The sequence below is a fragment of the Phyllobates terribilis genome, unplaced genomic scaffold (assembly GCF_046119375.1).
Source record: "Phyllobates terribilis strain yellow unplaced genomic scaffold, ASM4611937v1 Scaffold_9__5_contigs__length_417890890, whole genome shotgun sequence".
NCBI lineage: Eukaryota > Metazoa > Chordata > Amphibia > Anura > Dendrobatidae > Phyllobates > Phyllobates terribilis.
The window spans coordinates 193530164-193545951 of record NW_027362769.1 but is presented as its reverse complement, the minus strand read 5'-3'; the positions used below and the strand labels follow the sequence as shown (position 1 = coordinate 193545951).

At 49.5% G+C, this 15788-nt stretch overlaps 1 protein-coding gene across 1 annotated transcript in view; it reads right to left on the bottom strand.

Annotated features, from left to right (window-relative positions):
* The window catches only part of STEAP3 (STEAP3 metalloreductase), a 219509-nt gene extending 204628 nt beyond the window's left edge, over window positions 1-14881 (bottom strand). Inside the window, exon 1 of the mRNA XM_073647568.1 lies at window positions 14809-14881. The gene's annotated coding sequence lies outside the window, so the exon portion shown is untranslated. The remainder of the gene's footprint in view (window positions 1-14808) is intronic.
* Between the last annotated feature and the right edge of the window lie 907 nt (window positions 14882-15788).

Here is a 15788-nt window from a genome sequence, read left to right as displayed (position 1 = left end):
TTGTGTTCTGTATATATTGTATATAATGTATAATAGGGGGTTTTAGTTAGGTTGGGTGGGGGATTTGGGGGGGTTTTCATCGGCGGTGATAAGAGGACTGATCTGGCCTGGTTCAGGCCCCGCCTGGGGAAAAACTTTGGGGCCTGATCCTAGCTCGGAGTAATCCTGAACTTTGTGGCCAGAGCTGGATCAGGGGTGGTGGGATAGTTAGTGTAGGGCTGTGTTTTATGTATATATTAAAAATTACAAAAAAAAATATAAAATATAAAAAAAAAAAAAAAAAAATTGTTCATGTCACTATTGTATATCTTGTTATTTTTGGTTTTCTGTGGTGTGAATGAGGTGCGGTAAGGGGGTGACTAAGGTCAGGCAGTGGGACCAGTAGGTCAGTGTTAGTTCCCGGTTGTATATACGGTATATTAGGTTTAGTGTTTTATTGTATATAATCTTGTATATAGGACGGTGTTTTATGTGTATATAGGACGGTGTGAGCGTTGTGTGGGATTGTATATAGTAGTATGAATGAAGCTGGGTCGGGGGTCTTATAGGTTTTATAATAGTTATTTCCTGTATATATATATATATATATATTCCTGCGGTGATTTATTTTGTTTCTATTTTCTGTGATTTGTCGTCTTGTTTTGTTCTTATGTTCGGTGTCCTGTAATGTATTATTGTTCTGTCATGTACTGTATATATACAGGAGGAGGGGTACTGTGCAGTGTATATATACAGGACAGGAGGAGTGGTACTGTGCAGTGTATATATACAGGACAGGAGGAGTGGTACTGTGCAGTGTATATATACAGGAGGAGCGGTACTGTGCAGTGTATATATACAGGACAGGAGGAGTGGTACTGTGCAGTGTATATATACAGGAGGAGTGGTACTGTGCAGTGTATATATACAGGAGGAGTGGTGCTGTGCAGTGTATATATACAGGAGGAGTGGTGCTGTGCAGTGTATATATACAGGAGGAGTGGTACTGTGCAGTGTATATATACAGGACAGGAGGAGCTGTACTGTGCAGTGTATATATACAGGAGGAGTGGTGCTGTGCAGTGTATATATACAGGAGGAGTGGTACTGTGCAGTGTATATATACAGGACAGGAGGAGTGGTACTGTGCAGTGTATATATACAGGAGGAGCGGTACTGTGCAGTGTATATATACAGGAGGAGTGGTACTGTGCAGTGTATATATACAGGACAGGAGGAGTGGTACTGTGCAGTGTATATATACAGGACAGGAGGAGTGGTACTGTGCAGTGTATATATACAGGACAGGAGGAGTGGTACTGTGCAGTGTATATATACAGGAGGAGTGGTACTGTGCAGTGTATATATACAGGACAGGAGGAGTGGTACTGTGCAGTGTATATATACAGGACAGGAGGAGTGGTACTGTGCAGTGTATATATACAGGAGGAGTGGTACTGTGCAGTGTATATATACAGGACAGGAGGAGCTGTACTGTGCAGTGTATATATACAGGAGGAGTGGTGCTGTGCAGTGTATATATACAGGAGGAGTGGTACTGTGCAGTGTATATATACAGGACAGGAGGAGTGGTACTGTGCAGTGTATATATACAGGAGGAGCGGTACTGTGCAGTGTATATATACAGGAGGAGTGGTACTGTGCAGTGTATATATACAGGACAGGAGGAGTGGTACTGTGCAGTGTATATATACAGGACAGGAGGAGTGGTACTGTGCAGTGTATATATACAGGACAGGAGGAGTGGTACTGTGCAGTGTATATATACAGGAGGAGTGGTACTGTGCAGTGTATATATACAGGACAGGAGGAGTGGTACTGTGCAGTGTATATATACAGGACAGGAGGAGTGGTACTGTGCAGTGTATATATACAGGAGGAGTGGTACTGTGCAGTGTATATATACAGGACAGGAGGAGTGGTACTGTGCAGTGTATATATACAGGACAGGAGGAGTGGTACTGTGCAGTGTATATATATACAGGACAGGAGGAGTGGTACTGTGCAGTGTATATATACAGGACAGGAGGAGTGGTACTGTGCAGTGTATATATACAGGACAGGAGGAGTGGTACTGTGCAGTGTATATATACAGGACAGGAGGAGTGGTACTGTGCAGTGTATATATACAGGACAGGAGGAGTGGTACTGTGCAGTGTATATATACAGGAGGAGTGGTACTGTGCAGTGTATATATACAGGACAGGAGGAGTGGTACTGTGCAGTGTATATATATACAGGACAGGAGGAGTGGTACTGTGCAGTGTATATATACAGGACAGGAGGAGTGGTACTGTGCAGTGTATATATACAGGAGGAGTGGTACTGTGCAGCGTATATATACAGGACAGGAGGAGTGGTACTGTGCAGTGTATATATACAGGACAGGAGGAGTGGTACTGTGCAGTGTATATATACAGGACAGGAGGAGTGGTACTGTGCAGTGTATATATACAGGAGGAGTGGTACTGTGCAGCGTATATATACAGGACAGGAGGAGTGGTACTGTGCAGTGTATATATACAGGACAGGAGGAGTGGTACTGTGCAGTGCATATATACAGGACAGGAGGAGTGGTACTGTGCAGTGTATATATAGAGGACAGGAGGAGTGGTACTGTGCAGTGTATATATAGAGGACAGGAGGAGTGGTACTGTGCAGTGTATATATAGAGGACAGGAGGAGTGGTACTGTGCAGTGTATATATACAGGACAGGAGAAGTGGTACTGTGCAGTGTATATATACAGGACAGGAGGAGTGGTACTGTGCAGTGTATATATACAGGACAGGAGGAGTGGTACTGTGCAGTGTATATATACAGGACAGGAGAAGTGGTACTGTGCAGTGTATATATACAGGACAGGAGGAGTGGTACTGTGCAGTGTATATATACAGGACAGGAGGAGCAATACTGTGCAGTGAATATATACAGGACAGGAGGAGTGGTACTGTGCAGTGTATATATACAGGACAGGAGGAGTGCTACTGTGCAGTGTATATATACAGGACAGGAGGAGTGGTGCTGTGCAGTGTATATATACAGGACAGGAGGAGTGGTACTGTGCAGTGTATATATATACAGGACAGGAGGAGTGGTACTGTGCAGTGTATATATACAGGACAGGAGGAGTGGTACTGTGCAGTGTATATATACAGGAGGAGTGGTACTGTGCAGTGTATATATACAGGACAGGAGGAGTGGTACTGTGCAGTGTATATATACAGGACAGGAGGAGTGGTACTGTGCAGTGTATATATACAGGACAGGAGGAGTGGTACTGTGCAGTGTATATATACAGGACAGGAGGAGTGGTGCTGTGCAGTGTATATATACAGGACAGGAGGAGTGGTACTGTGCAGTGTATATATACAGGACAGGAGGAGTGGTGCTGTGCAGTGTATATATACAGGACAGGAGGAGTGGTACTGTGCAGTGTATATATACAGGACAGGAGGAGTGGTACTGTGCAGTGTATATATACAGGACAGGAGGAGTGGTGCTGTGCAGTGTATATATACAGGACAGGAGGAGTGGTACTGTGCAGTGTATATATACAGGACAGGAGGAGTGGTGCTGTGCAGTGTATATATACAGGACAGGAGGAGTGGTACTGTGCAGTGTATATATACAGGACAGGAGGAGTGGTACTGTGCAGTGTATATATACAGGACAGGAGGAGTGGTACTGTGCAGTGTATATATACAGGAGGAGTGGTGCTGTGCAGTGTATATATACAGGACAGGAGGAGTGGTACTGTGCAGTGTATATATACAGGAGGAGTGGTGCTGTGCAGTGTATATATACAGGACAGGAGGAGTGGTACTGTGCAGTATATATATATATATATATATATATATATACAGGACAGGAGGAGTGGTACTGTGCAGTGTATATATACAGGACAGGAGGAGTGGTACTGTGCAGTGTATATATACAGGACAGGAGGAGTGGTACTGTACAGTGTATATATACAGGAGGAGTGGTACTGTGCAGTGTATATATACAGGACAGGAGGAGTGGTACTGTGCAGTGTATATATACAGGACAGGAGGAGTGGTAATGTGCGGTGTATATATACAGGACAGGAGAAGTAGTACTGTACAGTGTATATATACAGCACAGGAGGAGTGGTACTGTGCAATGTATATATACAGGACAGGAGGAGTGGTACTGTGCAGTGTATATATACAGGAGGAGTGGTACTGTGCAGTGTATATATACAGGAGGAGTGGTACTGTGCAGTGTATATATACAGGACAGGAGGAGTGGTACTGTGCAGTGTATATATACAGGACAGGAGGAGTGGTACTGTGCAGTGTATATATACAGGAGGAGTGGTACTGTGCAGTGTATATATACAGGACAGGAGGAGTGGTACTGTGCGGTGTATATATACAGGACAGGAGGAGTGGTACTGTGCAGTGTATATATACAGGACAGGAGGAGTGGCGCTGAGAGTAGCACCTGCCTCCTGAGCTCAAGCACTTCCAGGAGGAGGGTTGTCGTCTGCCTCTCTTCTCCCCAGGGAGAGGCAGGCTTACTGGGAGGCCGGCATGGCTTCCCAGCCTCCTATCCCGCGGTCTATGCCGGCGGGGGAGAAGGAGCCTCAACAACCGGCCCAGGAGGGAGTGAGGAGATCGGGAAGGGTGAGGAAGAATACATCCACCTGCTCCAACCCCGAGACTGTTCACCGCCAGCCCAGAGAGGGAGACCGGGGCACCCCAGGCCCCAGGAACAAGAGCCCAGCAAGATCCTGGGGGGAGATGAGCTCCAGCGAGTCCACAAGTTCCTTCTCCTCCCGAGTGGTCGCCACGTTGCGAGAGTACGAGGACGCCGGCAAAGCACTAACCCAGCTGAAAGAGGAGCTGAGGGAGGCCCGGGTCCTGAACACCAGGGCGTCCAACAAGGAGAGACCCGCGACCTCCCAGAGGGTTAAAGCCCTCAGAGACGAGGTGGTCAGGTTAGTGCTCCTCCGGGAGGGGATTGAGAAAAGCGCAGGTCCCTTCCTGGAGAGGTTTAAGAACCAGCGGCGGTTCTCAGAAATGAAGGGGTTAAACACCTCAGGAGAACCGCCAGCCGGCGTCCTTAGTGAAGAGGAGGAGGAGGATGAAGAGGTGACTGGAGTCTCAGTTGCTGGAGCCAGTGAGGGGCAGAGCCGGAGCTCAAGTGGTCTCCCTGCAGGGCAGAGGACTCCCACAGCAGAGGCTGGAGTGTCGGGGGAGGAGGAGGAAGGAGGACTGCTGAGGGAGATCCGACTGCTGGAGTCTCCAGTGGACCTGACGCAGTTTTCCTTCGGTGAGGACAAACCAGTGGAGGAGACAGGGAAGAGGAAGAAGAAGAAGACTGGAGGAGCTGCACAGGAGGTGGTGAGTTATAAGTATGTACCAATGTCTGATGTTGCACCTGCCACCTCCTGTTTAAACCCCACCAAACCTAAAGGCACGGGCTCTGCAGTGGGCTCGAGGCAGAGGCAAGGTGGGGAGAGGAGGCGGACGTCCGGCGATGCTGCCATCTGTGCGGGGAACAGTGCAGGGGGCGAGGCTGTGGAGGTACTCACAGCGCCGGACATAGGGAGTTCTGTGGAGTTTCCCACCCTGCCCTCTGCGGCTAAGCCGGTTATCACCGGGGCTGGGGGGGCAGGGAAGGATGTGAAAAACACATCAGCAAAGAACACTGGGCACACTGCTGCGACAGGGGGGCAGTGTGCCCCAGCGCCCAAAAAGGACAGTAAGACCCCAAAGTCTGTGGGTGCAGGGCGGGCAGAGGTGTCGAGAAAACAGTCTGGCCAAAACAAGGACCAAAATGCTGCAGTAGGGGGGCGGGGCGCTCCAGCAGACGACCTGCAGAAAGCCAGCAGCAACCAAAGGGAAACGGGTGTGGTGCTGCAGGGAAAGGAGTCTCTGGAAGTGCTCCCCTCCCCCGGCCCAGCAGGTGTGAGTGCAGAGACACCAGACACAAGGGAGGAAGGAATGGAGGTGACTGTGGAAGGTGCAGAGAACAGCAGAGGTAATGGGGTGACAAGTAAAGGGAATGGAAATAGTGGTGCAGTGAATGATGGGAGTAATGGTGGAGCAGATGGTGAGAGTAATGGTGGAGCAGATGATGAGAGTAGTAGGAATGGTGGAATTAGTGGTACAGTGAATGATGATGCAGCAAATGGTGGGGGTAGTGGTGCAGTGAATGATGATGTAGCAAATGGTGGGGGTAGTGGTGGAATGAATGCTGGGAGTTGTGGGAATGGTGGGAGTTGTGGTGTAGCAAATGTTGGGGGTAGTGGTGTAATGAATGGTGGGAGTAATGGTCCTGCGAATGGTGTGAGTAGTAGTGGAGTGAACGATGGGAGTAATGGTCCTGCGAATGGTGTGAATAGTACTGGAGTGAATGGTGGGAGCAGCACTGGTGTTGGTGGGGGGGAAGTAGGTGCTGGTCCCGCTGCCCCCCCAGCATTGGCGGGGGCTTCAGCCCAAAGCTATTCAGAAGCTGTCAGTGCTGGGGGTAGTAGTGCGCCCTCGTCTGGTGGCCCTGGGGATGGTGACTTGCAACAGCAGCTCCTGGACGCCCTGAGGAGAGGGGAGAGCTCCATCACTGTAGAGGGGAGGGAGGTTGATCTGTCTTTCTGGATAGAGAGACATGGTCTTTCAGCCTTCCGAGATAGAGGGGCAGAGACTGTCTGGTCTCTGCCGACAACGGGGCAGAGGAGTAACCGTAGGAACGTGGTCCGTCTCCAGTGGGTAAGCAAGGATGTCTGTCCTGATAGGTCGAAGGTGGTTGAGCTCCTGCTGGGGATGGGCTTTGCGGCATATGACATCTTTGCCTTGATCCATCCCTATGGGACCTCCTACTTCGATGTCAGCTTCGTGAGACCGGAGGGCCTTGAGCTTTTCTGGTCTCGCCATGAGCTGGCTCGGAGTCGCCCCGAATGGCATGGTCTCTTTCCCCTGGCAATAACTCGCCAAGATTCAGTCAGGAAAGTGACCGTTCTGACTAGTAACGAGTCGCTTTCCTGTATGGACATTACCACCTGGGTGAGTAGATACGGAGAGGTCACCAATATTCCCGAAAAGAATCTGGATGATCATGGTATCTGGTCAGGGGCCTGGACCTTCATGGTGAGATTGAAGGTTTCGGGAAACACTGTTACCCATATCCCCTCCTCAACCTTTTTGGGGAGGGATAGGATCTTGATTTTCTACCGGGGGCAGCCTAAGGTCTGTCACAGGTGCGGTAGCCCCACACACTTCAGTGCGCAGTGTACCACCCAGAAATGCGCACTGTGTGGGGACCTCGGTCATCTTGCTGCTGCCTGTCGCAGGATTAGGTGTAACTTGTGTGGTGACCTCGGTCACCCGTTCAGTCGCTGTCCACGTTCCTTCGCCAATGCGGTCCTGAAAGCGGCGAGTGTGGGACAGGCGCAAGCCGGGACTAATCTTGCCGGTGAAGGGACCAGTAGGGGCGGGGGAGGCAGGGATCCGGTGAGGAGCAAGCTGCCGCCATCCACCATCAGGCGGCAGGAGAAGCGCCGTGGGGACAGGGGGCAGGGAGTAATGTCCCTAAACTCTGACCCAGGTACTTCACTTGCAGCTGAGGATCCTAAAGACAGTGAATTGAGCGAGGAAGTCAAGAGACTTGAAAGGGAAGAGCGAGAGGACGCCACGTCTTCCCAGGAACCCTCTTCTGGTGACAGTCTAGATGAGGGAGAGGGGGAGTGGTCACAGAAAAAGAAAAAGGGTAACAGGAAAACGGCCAGAGGTGGGAGGGGGACCAGGTCTCGAGCTGCCTCTTTGGAGTGCGACCCCTCTGACTCTCTGGCAATGATCCAAGCGCCATTGGAGGGTTCAGCCGCCCCCCCTCTGGTGGATCTCTCCAACCGGTTCGGGGCTCTCCAGGACCTCCCTCTGGAGGGGGGAAGTGGGGACCCGGGGCCGGAGGTTGCGGACAAGGTGGTTGGGGCTCAGGAGATGGCTGGGTCTTCCTCTCGGGGGGCAAATACAAAGCCCTCTGGGGGGATGACTAACCCAGGACCACCAGACGAGGGCAAGAATCTATGTAAGGAGAGAATGGATGAATCTGTTTGTCTTAAGCGCACTAAAAACCCGTCATTATCAGAGGAAGAGGTTGGGACTGTCAGTGGTGGGAAGAAAAAGGCTATCTAATTCAATCAATCATGATGGCGGCACCCACCCCGTTGACGCTGGCAACTATTAATGTTTGCAGCATAAAGTCAGATGCGGCAAGGTACACGGCCTTTCATTTTCTCGGCCAACTTGACGCCGACATTTTGTTTTTGCAGGAGACCAGGTTGACCGATATATCAACCTTGCATAAAGCAAGGCGGGAGTGGAGGCATGGGCCCTCCTACTGGTCTCTTGCGGCCGAGCCGTATAGCGGGGTGGCGGTCCTTTTTAAGACCGCAGCGGTTGAATGCAGACGAGTGATCGAATTAGAAATGGGGAGATGCTTGATCCTAGATGTCTCCATGGGGGGACAAGAGCTTCGGCTCATTAACATCTATGGTTCCCAGTCCAAGTGGGACCGCAAATGTCTCTTCCTGAAGATCAAACCTTTTTTATTTTCGAGTCGGCAGGTGGTCTTCGGAGGGGATTTCAACAATGTCACGAGATCCTGTGATAGAGGAGGTTCCGGAGACCGGCTGGCTTATGACTGCGTCGCGTTAAACAGGATAGTGAGTGAGGCTCGCCTGGTGGATGTCCACATCCGGCACAACCCGGGCGACACGGGATTCACCTTTTTTAGAGGTAGTCAGTGCACGTCTAGGCTAGATAGGTTTTATTTGAAGGAGGAGGCCGTCTCTTCGCCGTTGTCGGTTGTGGAGGTGGAGTTCTCCGATCACTGTTTGATTATGTTTTCTCTCAACGTTACAGAGACTCCTCGGATGGGAAGAGGCTATTGGAAGCTGAATTCATCACTCCTTGAGGAAGAAGCTGTAAGACGGTCTTTTGAGGAATTCTTTCAGAGCCAGGTACCATTGCTGGGCCTAAGTAACACTAAGTCGGAGTGGTGGGAGATGTTCAAACATCGGGTGGCGAGATTCTTCCGGCAGCTCTCGAACCTCAGAAGCCTGAACAGGGATCGCCTGTATCAGAGCCTGAGGAGGAAACTCGAGCATCTTGTCTCGACTGGAGGTAGCCGCGAGGAGATCTCCAGAGTGAAGTCCTTGCTGAAGAGGTGTCAGTACGATAGGCACGCATCTTTGGTTTTCGAGAGGGACTACGGGAAGTACTGCTCGCCCGACCCTTACAGAAACTGTAAGATGTCAGTGAATAGTAAGATAGTGACGGGGCTGGTGGACAGTACGGGGTCCCTGAGAAGGTCCAGATCAGGGATCTTGGAGGTTGTCAGTTCCTACTACTCGCACCTCTTGGGAAGGAGGGAGCTTGATCGTGACGGGATGTCGGCTTTCCTGGCTGAATCCGTTCCTGAGCCAGGGGCTGACCTCTCGCTGGGCGATTTGGCAGAAGCGATCAAAGAAGAGGAAGTGAGACTGGCGATCGATGGGCTTAGGCCCAAAAAGTCGCCAGGTCCGGATGGCTTAACATCCGAGTTCTTTAGGACCTTTAGGGACTCTTTGGTCCCCCTCTTGACTCAGGTGTTTAACGAGTGTCTCTCCTCGGGCACTCTGCCGAGATCATTAAGGAGGTCAGCTTTGATCATTTTGTCAAAGGGTAAGGATCCGTCACGCATTGAGAACTGGCGTCCCATAGCACTTCTCAATGTGGACAGGAAGATTTTGGCTAAGATACTTTTCAACAGGCTGGTGAAGTTTGCACCCCGGCTCCTTTCGGAGGTTCAGCACTGTTGCGTTCCTGGCCGTAGCACTTTTAGTGCTGTTCTAGGTGTCCGAGAGGCCGTGGAGCAAGGCAGGGCGGGCCTCTGGAAGGGGTTCTTGCTGACCCTGGATCAGGCAAAAGCCTTTGATCGGGTTAACCACGAGTACCTCTGGTCCACTCTTTTGAGGTATGGTCTGCCTGGAGGGTTTGTGGACTGGCTTAAGACCTTGTATGCAGGGGCTGAGACTTTCCCTCTGGTGAATGGGTGGATTGGACGACCTTTTGGGGTAGGATCCGGTGTCCGTCAGGGCTGTCCTCTTAGCCCTTTGCTTTACGCGTTTGCGATCGATCCCTTCCTCAGAAGGATCGATTGTAGACCGTTGGCGGGGGTGCGCATGGGCGGGGCGGCGCCGGAGACTATCCTGAGGGTGGTGGCCTACGCGGACGATGTCACCGTCTTTGTTTCTTCGCAAGAGGAGGCAGCAGCGGTGATGTCAGAAGTGGAGCGCTACTCGGAGGCATCCGGGTCCAAGGTCAGCCAGGATAAGTGTGAGAGTCTCTGGCTGGGAGGCGGAGATCCTGGGTTTGATCTTCCGGACACCCTCCCCGAACCCCAAGAACATGCCAAAGTCCTGGGCATCGAATTCGGCCAGGGTGATTACCCCACGGAAAACTGGGAAGGCAGAATCAAAGGTGTCGCCCAAAGAGTGGACCAATGGAGGGGTTGGTCTTTGACCCTGAGGGAAAGGGTTGGCCTGTGCAAAGCTTTCCTGCTCCCCTTGCTAATCTACCTGGGCAGCGTCTGTGTCTTGCCAGAGCCTCTCTGGACACGGGTCTACAGTCTGTTCTTCCAGATGTTATGGGGGAACAGACTGAACCTAGTCAAGCGGGAGGTCACTTACCGCACGAGGAGACTAGGGGGTTTGAATATGGTGAACCCCGTGGTGTTCCTAGTGAACACTTTCTTGAAGGTGAACGTGGCAAACCTCTGGAAAGAGAGGGCTCCTCCGTGGGTATTCTCCTGCAAGGGATGGTTTCAGCCTTTCTTCCAGGAATGGGAGACAGGGGGAAGATTGAAGGATCTTCGCACACCACACGGGCATCTCCCGGCTTATGTTACCCCGGTTCTGAAAATGATCCGCCGGTGGGGTCTGGGAATGTGGGAGGTGAGGTCCCTCCCGAGGAAACTCCTCGATATGAGGGTCTTGCTTTCTCATTTTCAGAGTCCATTGGCCCTCAAAGACTGCCCAAGTCGGGATCTGGAGGTTGGGTTGAGTTTGTTAAATTCTACCAGGATCCCCGAGAAGTACTGGGACTTGACTTGGCGCTGCTTCCATGGTAAGCTGTATGTGAGGGACAATTTGAAGTACAGGAGCTCCGAGGACAGGAATTGCCCCCGTGAGGCTTGTGCTAACGTGCTGGAAAGCATGGAGCACTTCCTGCTTCATTGTCCCTTTAATACAGAGGTGTACAACAGGGTGGGGGCTTCCATTGGTTGGCCGCGGCTGGCTACTCTGTCCTACGCCGGGTGGGCCTATGGAGCGTTCGGAGACCTTGGGAGAAGGGACCGAGACACTTTATTCATAGTCAGCGCAGTGGTCAGGTATTTCACGTGGAACGCACGAGTTTTAGTCTCGACGCAGCGTAAAATCCTCCATGTAGATGAAGTCTGTAGGAACATCCTAGGTGACCTGGTGAAGGTACGTTCTCTGGAGTATGAAGGACTGGGTGCCCGGAGGGCGGCCCGTCTCTGGAGGGGCTTTTCCTTCAGGGTGCCTTAGTCCGGTAGTACTCCTATATCCTGGTGGTGGGCTGATGTCTTTTCACCCTAGATTTTTGTTTTGTATTTCTGTCTCCTGAATAGAAGGTTTGCCGGCATCGAACTTGAGCCTTGGATGGTGAGTGTGTAGGTTGTGTTCTGTATATATTGTATATAATGTATAATAGGGGTTTTTAGTTAGGTTGGGTGGGGGATTTGGGGGGGTTCTTCATCAGCGGTGATAAGAGGACTGATCTGGCCTGGTCCAGGCCCCGCCTGGGGAAAAACTTTGGGGCCTGATCCTAGCTCGGAGTAATCCTGAACTTTGTGGCCAGAGCTGGATCAGGGGTGGCGGGATAGTTAGTGTAGGTCTGTGTTTTATGTATATATATTAAAAATTACAAAAAAAATATAAAATATAAAAAAAAAAAAAAAATTGTTCATGTCACTATTGTATATATTGTTATTTTTGGTTTTCTGTGGTGTGAATGAGGTGCGGTAAGGGGGTGACTAAGGTCAGGCAGTGGGACCAGTAGGTCAGTGTTAGTTCCCGGTTGTATATACGTTATATTAGGTTTAGTGTTTTATTGTATATAATCTTGTATATAGGACGGTGTTTTATGTGTATATAGGACGGTGTGAGCGTTGTGTGGGATTGTATATAGTAGTATGAATGAAGCTGGGTCGGGGGTTTTATAGGTTTTATAATAGTTATTTCCTGTATATATATATATATATATTCCTGCGGTGATTTATTTTGTTTCTATTTTCTGTGATTTGTCGTCTTGTTTTGTTCTTATGTTCGGTGTCCTGTAATGTATTATTGTTCTGTCATGTACTGTATATATACAGGAGGAGTGGTACTGTGCAGTGTATATATACAGGACAGGAGGAGTGGTATTGTGCAGTGTATATATACAGGACAGGAGGAGTGGTACTGTGCAGTGTATATATACAGGACAGGAGGAGCGGTACTGTGCAGTGTATATATACAGGAGGAGTGGTACTGTGCAGTGTATATATACAGGGGGAGCTGTACTGTGCAGTGTATATATACAGGAGGAGTGGTACTGTGCAGTGTATATATACAGGACAGGAGGAGTGGTACTGTGCAGTGTATATATACAGGACAGGAGGAGTGGTACTGTGCAGTGTATATATACAGGACAGGAGGAGTGGTACTGTGCAGTGTATATATACAGGACAGGAGGAGTGGTACTGTGCAGTGTATATATACAGGACAGGAGGAGTGGTACTGTGCAGTGTATATATACAGGACAGGAGGAGTGGTACTGTGCAGTGTATATATACAGGACAGGAGGAGCGGTACTGTGCAGTGTATATATACAGGACAGGAGGAGTGGTACTGTGCAGTGTATATATACAGGACAGGAGGAGTGGTACTGTGCAGTGTATATATACAGGAGGAGCTGTACTGTGCAGTGTATATATACAGGACAGGAGGAGTGGTATTGTGCAGTGTATATATACAGGACAGGAGGAGCGGTACTGTGCAGTGTATATATACAGGACAGGAGGAGTGGTACTGTGCAGTGTATATATACAGGAGGAGTGGTACTGTGCAGTGTATATATACAGGAGGAGTGGTACTGTGCAGTGTATATATACAGGACAGGAGGAGTGGTACTGTGCAGTGTATATATACAGGAGGAGTGGTACTGTGCAGTGTATATATACAGGAGGAGTGGTACTGTGCAGTGTATATATACAGGAGGAGTGGTACTGTGCAGTGTATATATACAGGAGGAGTGGTGCTGTGCAGTGTATATATACAGGACAGGAGGAGTGGTACTGTGCAGTGTATATATACAGGAGGAGTGGTACTGTGCAGTGTATATATACAGGACAGGAGGAGTGGTGCTGTGCAGTGTATATATACAGGACAGGAGGAGTGGTACTGTGCAGTGTATATATACAGGACAGGAGGAGAGGTACTGTGCAGTGTATATATACAGTACAGGAGGAGTGGTACTGTGCAGTGTATATATACAGGACAGGAGGAGTGGTACTGTGCAGTGTATATATACAGGAGGAGTGGTACTGTGCAGTGTATATATACAGAACAGGAGGAGTGGTACTGTGCAGTGTATATATACAGGAGGAGTGGTACTGTGCAGTGTATATATACAGGACAGGAGGAGTGGTACTGTGCAGTGTATATATACAGGAGGAGTGGTACTGTGCAGTGTATATATACAGAACAGGAGGAGTGGTGCTGTGCAGTGTATATATACAGGACAGGAGGAGTGGTACTGTGCAGTGTATATATACAGGACAGGAGGAGAGGTACTGTGCAGTGTATATATACAGTACAGGAGGAGTGGTACTGTGCAGTGTATATATACAGGACAGGAGGAGTGGTACTGTGCAGTGTATATATACAGGAGGAGTGGTACTGTGCAGTGTATATATACAGAACAGGAGGAGTGGTACTGTGCAGTGTATATATACAGGAGGAGTGGTACTGTGCAGTGTATATATACAGGACAGGAGGAGTGGTACTGTGCAGTGTATATTTACAGGAGGAGTGGTACTGTGCAGTGTATATATACAGGACAGGAGGAGTGGTGCTGTGCAGTGTATATATACAGGACAGGAGGAGAGGTACTGTGCAGTGTATATATACAGTACAGGAGGAGTGGTACTGTGCAGTGTATATATACAGGACAGGAGGAGTGGTGCTGTGCAGTGTATATATACAGGAGGAGTGGTACTGTGCAGTGTATATATACAGGACAGGAGGAGAGGTACTGTGCAGTGTATATATACAGTACAGGAGGAGTGGTACTGTGCAGTGTATATATACAGGACAGGAGGAGTGGTGCTGTGCAGTGTATATATACAGGACAGGAGGAGTGGTACTGTGCAGTGTATATATACAGGAGGAGTGGTACTGTGCAGTGTATATATACAGGAGGAGTGGTACTGTGCAGTGTATATATACAGGAGGAGCTGTACTGTGCAGTGTATATATACAGGAGGAGCTGTGCTGTGCAGTGTATATATACAGGACAGGAGGAGTGGTACTGTGCAGTGTATATATACAGGAGGAGTGGTACTGTGCAGTGTATATATACAGGAGGAGCTGTACTGTGCAGTGTATATATACAGGAGGAGCTGTACTGTGCAGTGTATATATACAGGAGGAGCTGTACTGTGCAGTGTATATATACAGGACAGGAGGAGTGGTACTGTGCAGTGTATACACAGAATAGTAGAGATAATGAGAGTTACTTACAGCATAGGAGTAGTAGTACTTGCGGCACTGGCTTCTCTGTGTTGCAGATGGGTTTGTTGGAGATTCTCCCTTTATCTCTACATCCTGATGATGGGTGTGAGCACAGGGCGGGGGAGAAACTGATCAGGACACTGATAAAATGAGTGTAGGGGATCTTATATACAGTGGCTTGCAAAAGTATTCACCCCTTGGCATTTTTTCATGTTTTGCTGCCTCAGTACCTGGAATTTCTGTGTTTTTGAGGGTCTGCATCAGTTCTTGTAAAGAACCTGCTGACAACTGTGAATGTTTGTTTTTCTTTTTATTGTGAAGCAAACAACAAATAGGACTGTGAAGACCTGGGGTCTTTGGGGTCTTCTGTAGACGTAACGCTACTCAGACAACACAGGGTGAGGGTAACACAGCGTGACAATACTTTACAGAACCACAAAGCGGACAATAAACACATAGAACAGTCCCAGCAAATACCCAAGATGGTGAAACATTACACAGTCTCACCCTTCCTTCTCCCCCGCCTGGGATAGAACAACTGCGACTCTGGAGACTTCCAGGACCGACTACCTCAACCAGTGGCCCCCTGCTTCTGGCGGGCCCCCACAGAGAGGAGGTAGCGGCAAGCTTAGGAAGCTAGCAGCAAGCTTAGGAAGCTAGCAATCCATCGAGGTACAAGGCCAGGAGACCCAAGGGTCTCACTCTGGCCTCTCCGAGAGTTTCCATGGGGCCAGAAGACCACTTGGTCCCAATCTGGCTTCTCCGAATGTCTCCGTGGGTTCAAGGTGACTGGAGGGTCCCACCTGGCAACCCGAAACAACATATCCATGGGGCCAGGTGACTTCATCGTTCCAACCTAATCTCCCCAAAAGTATCCATGGTCAATGGATCAGATCTGTATCCTTCCAGGCCATGTACCCTTAGGCTGGAATAATTTAGAATCCAAATCTGTGTCTCTCTAGATCAAGCCATGTCACCAAGATACTCTC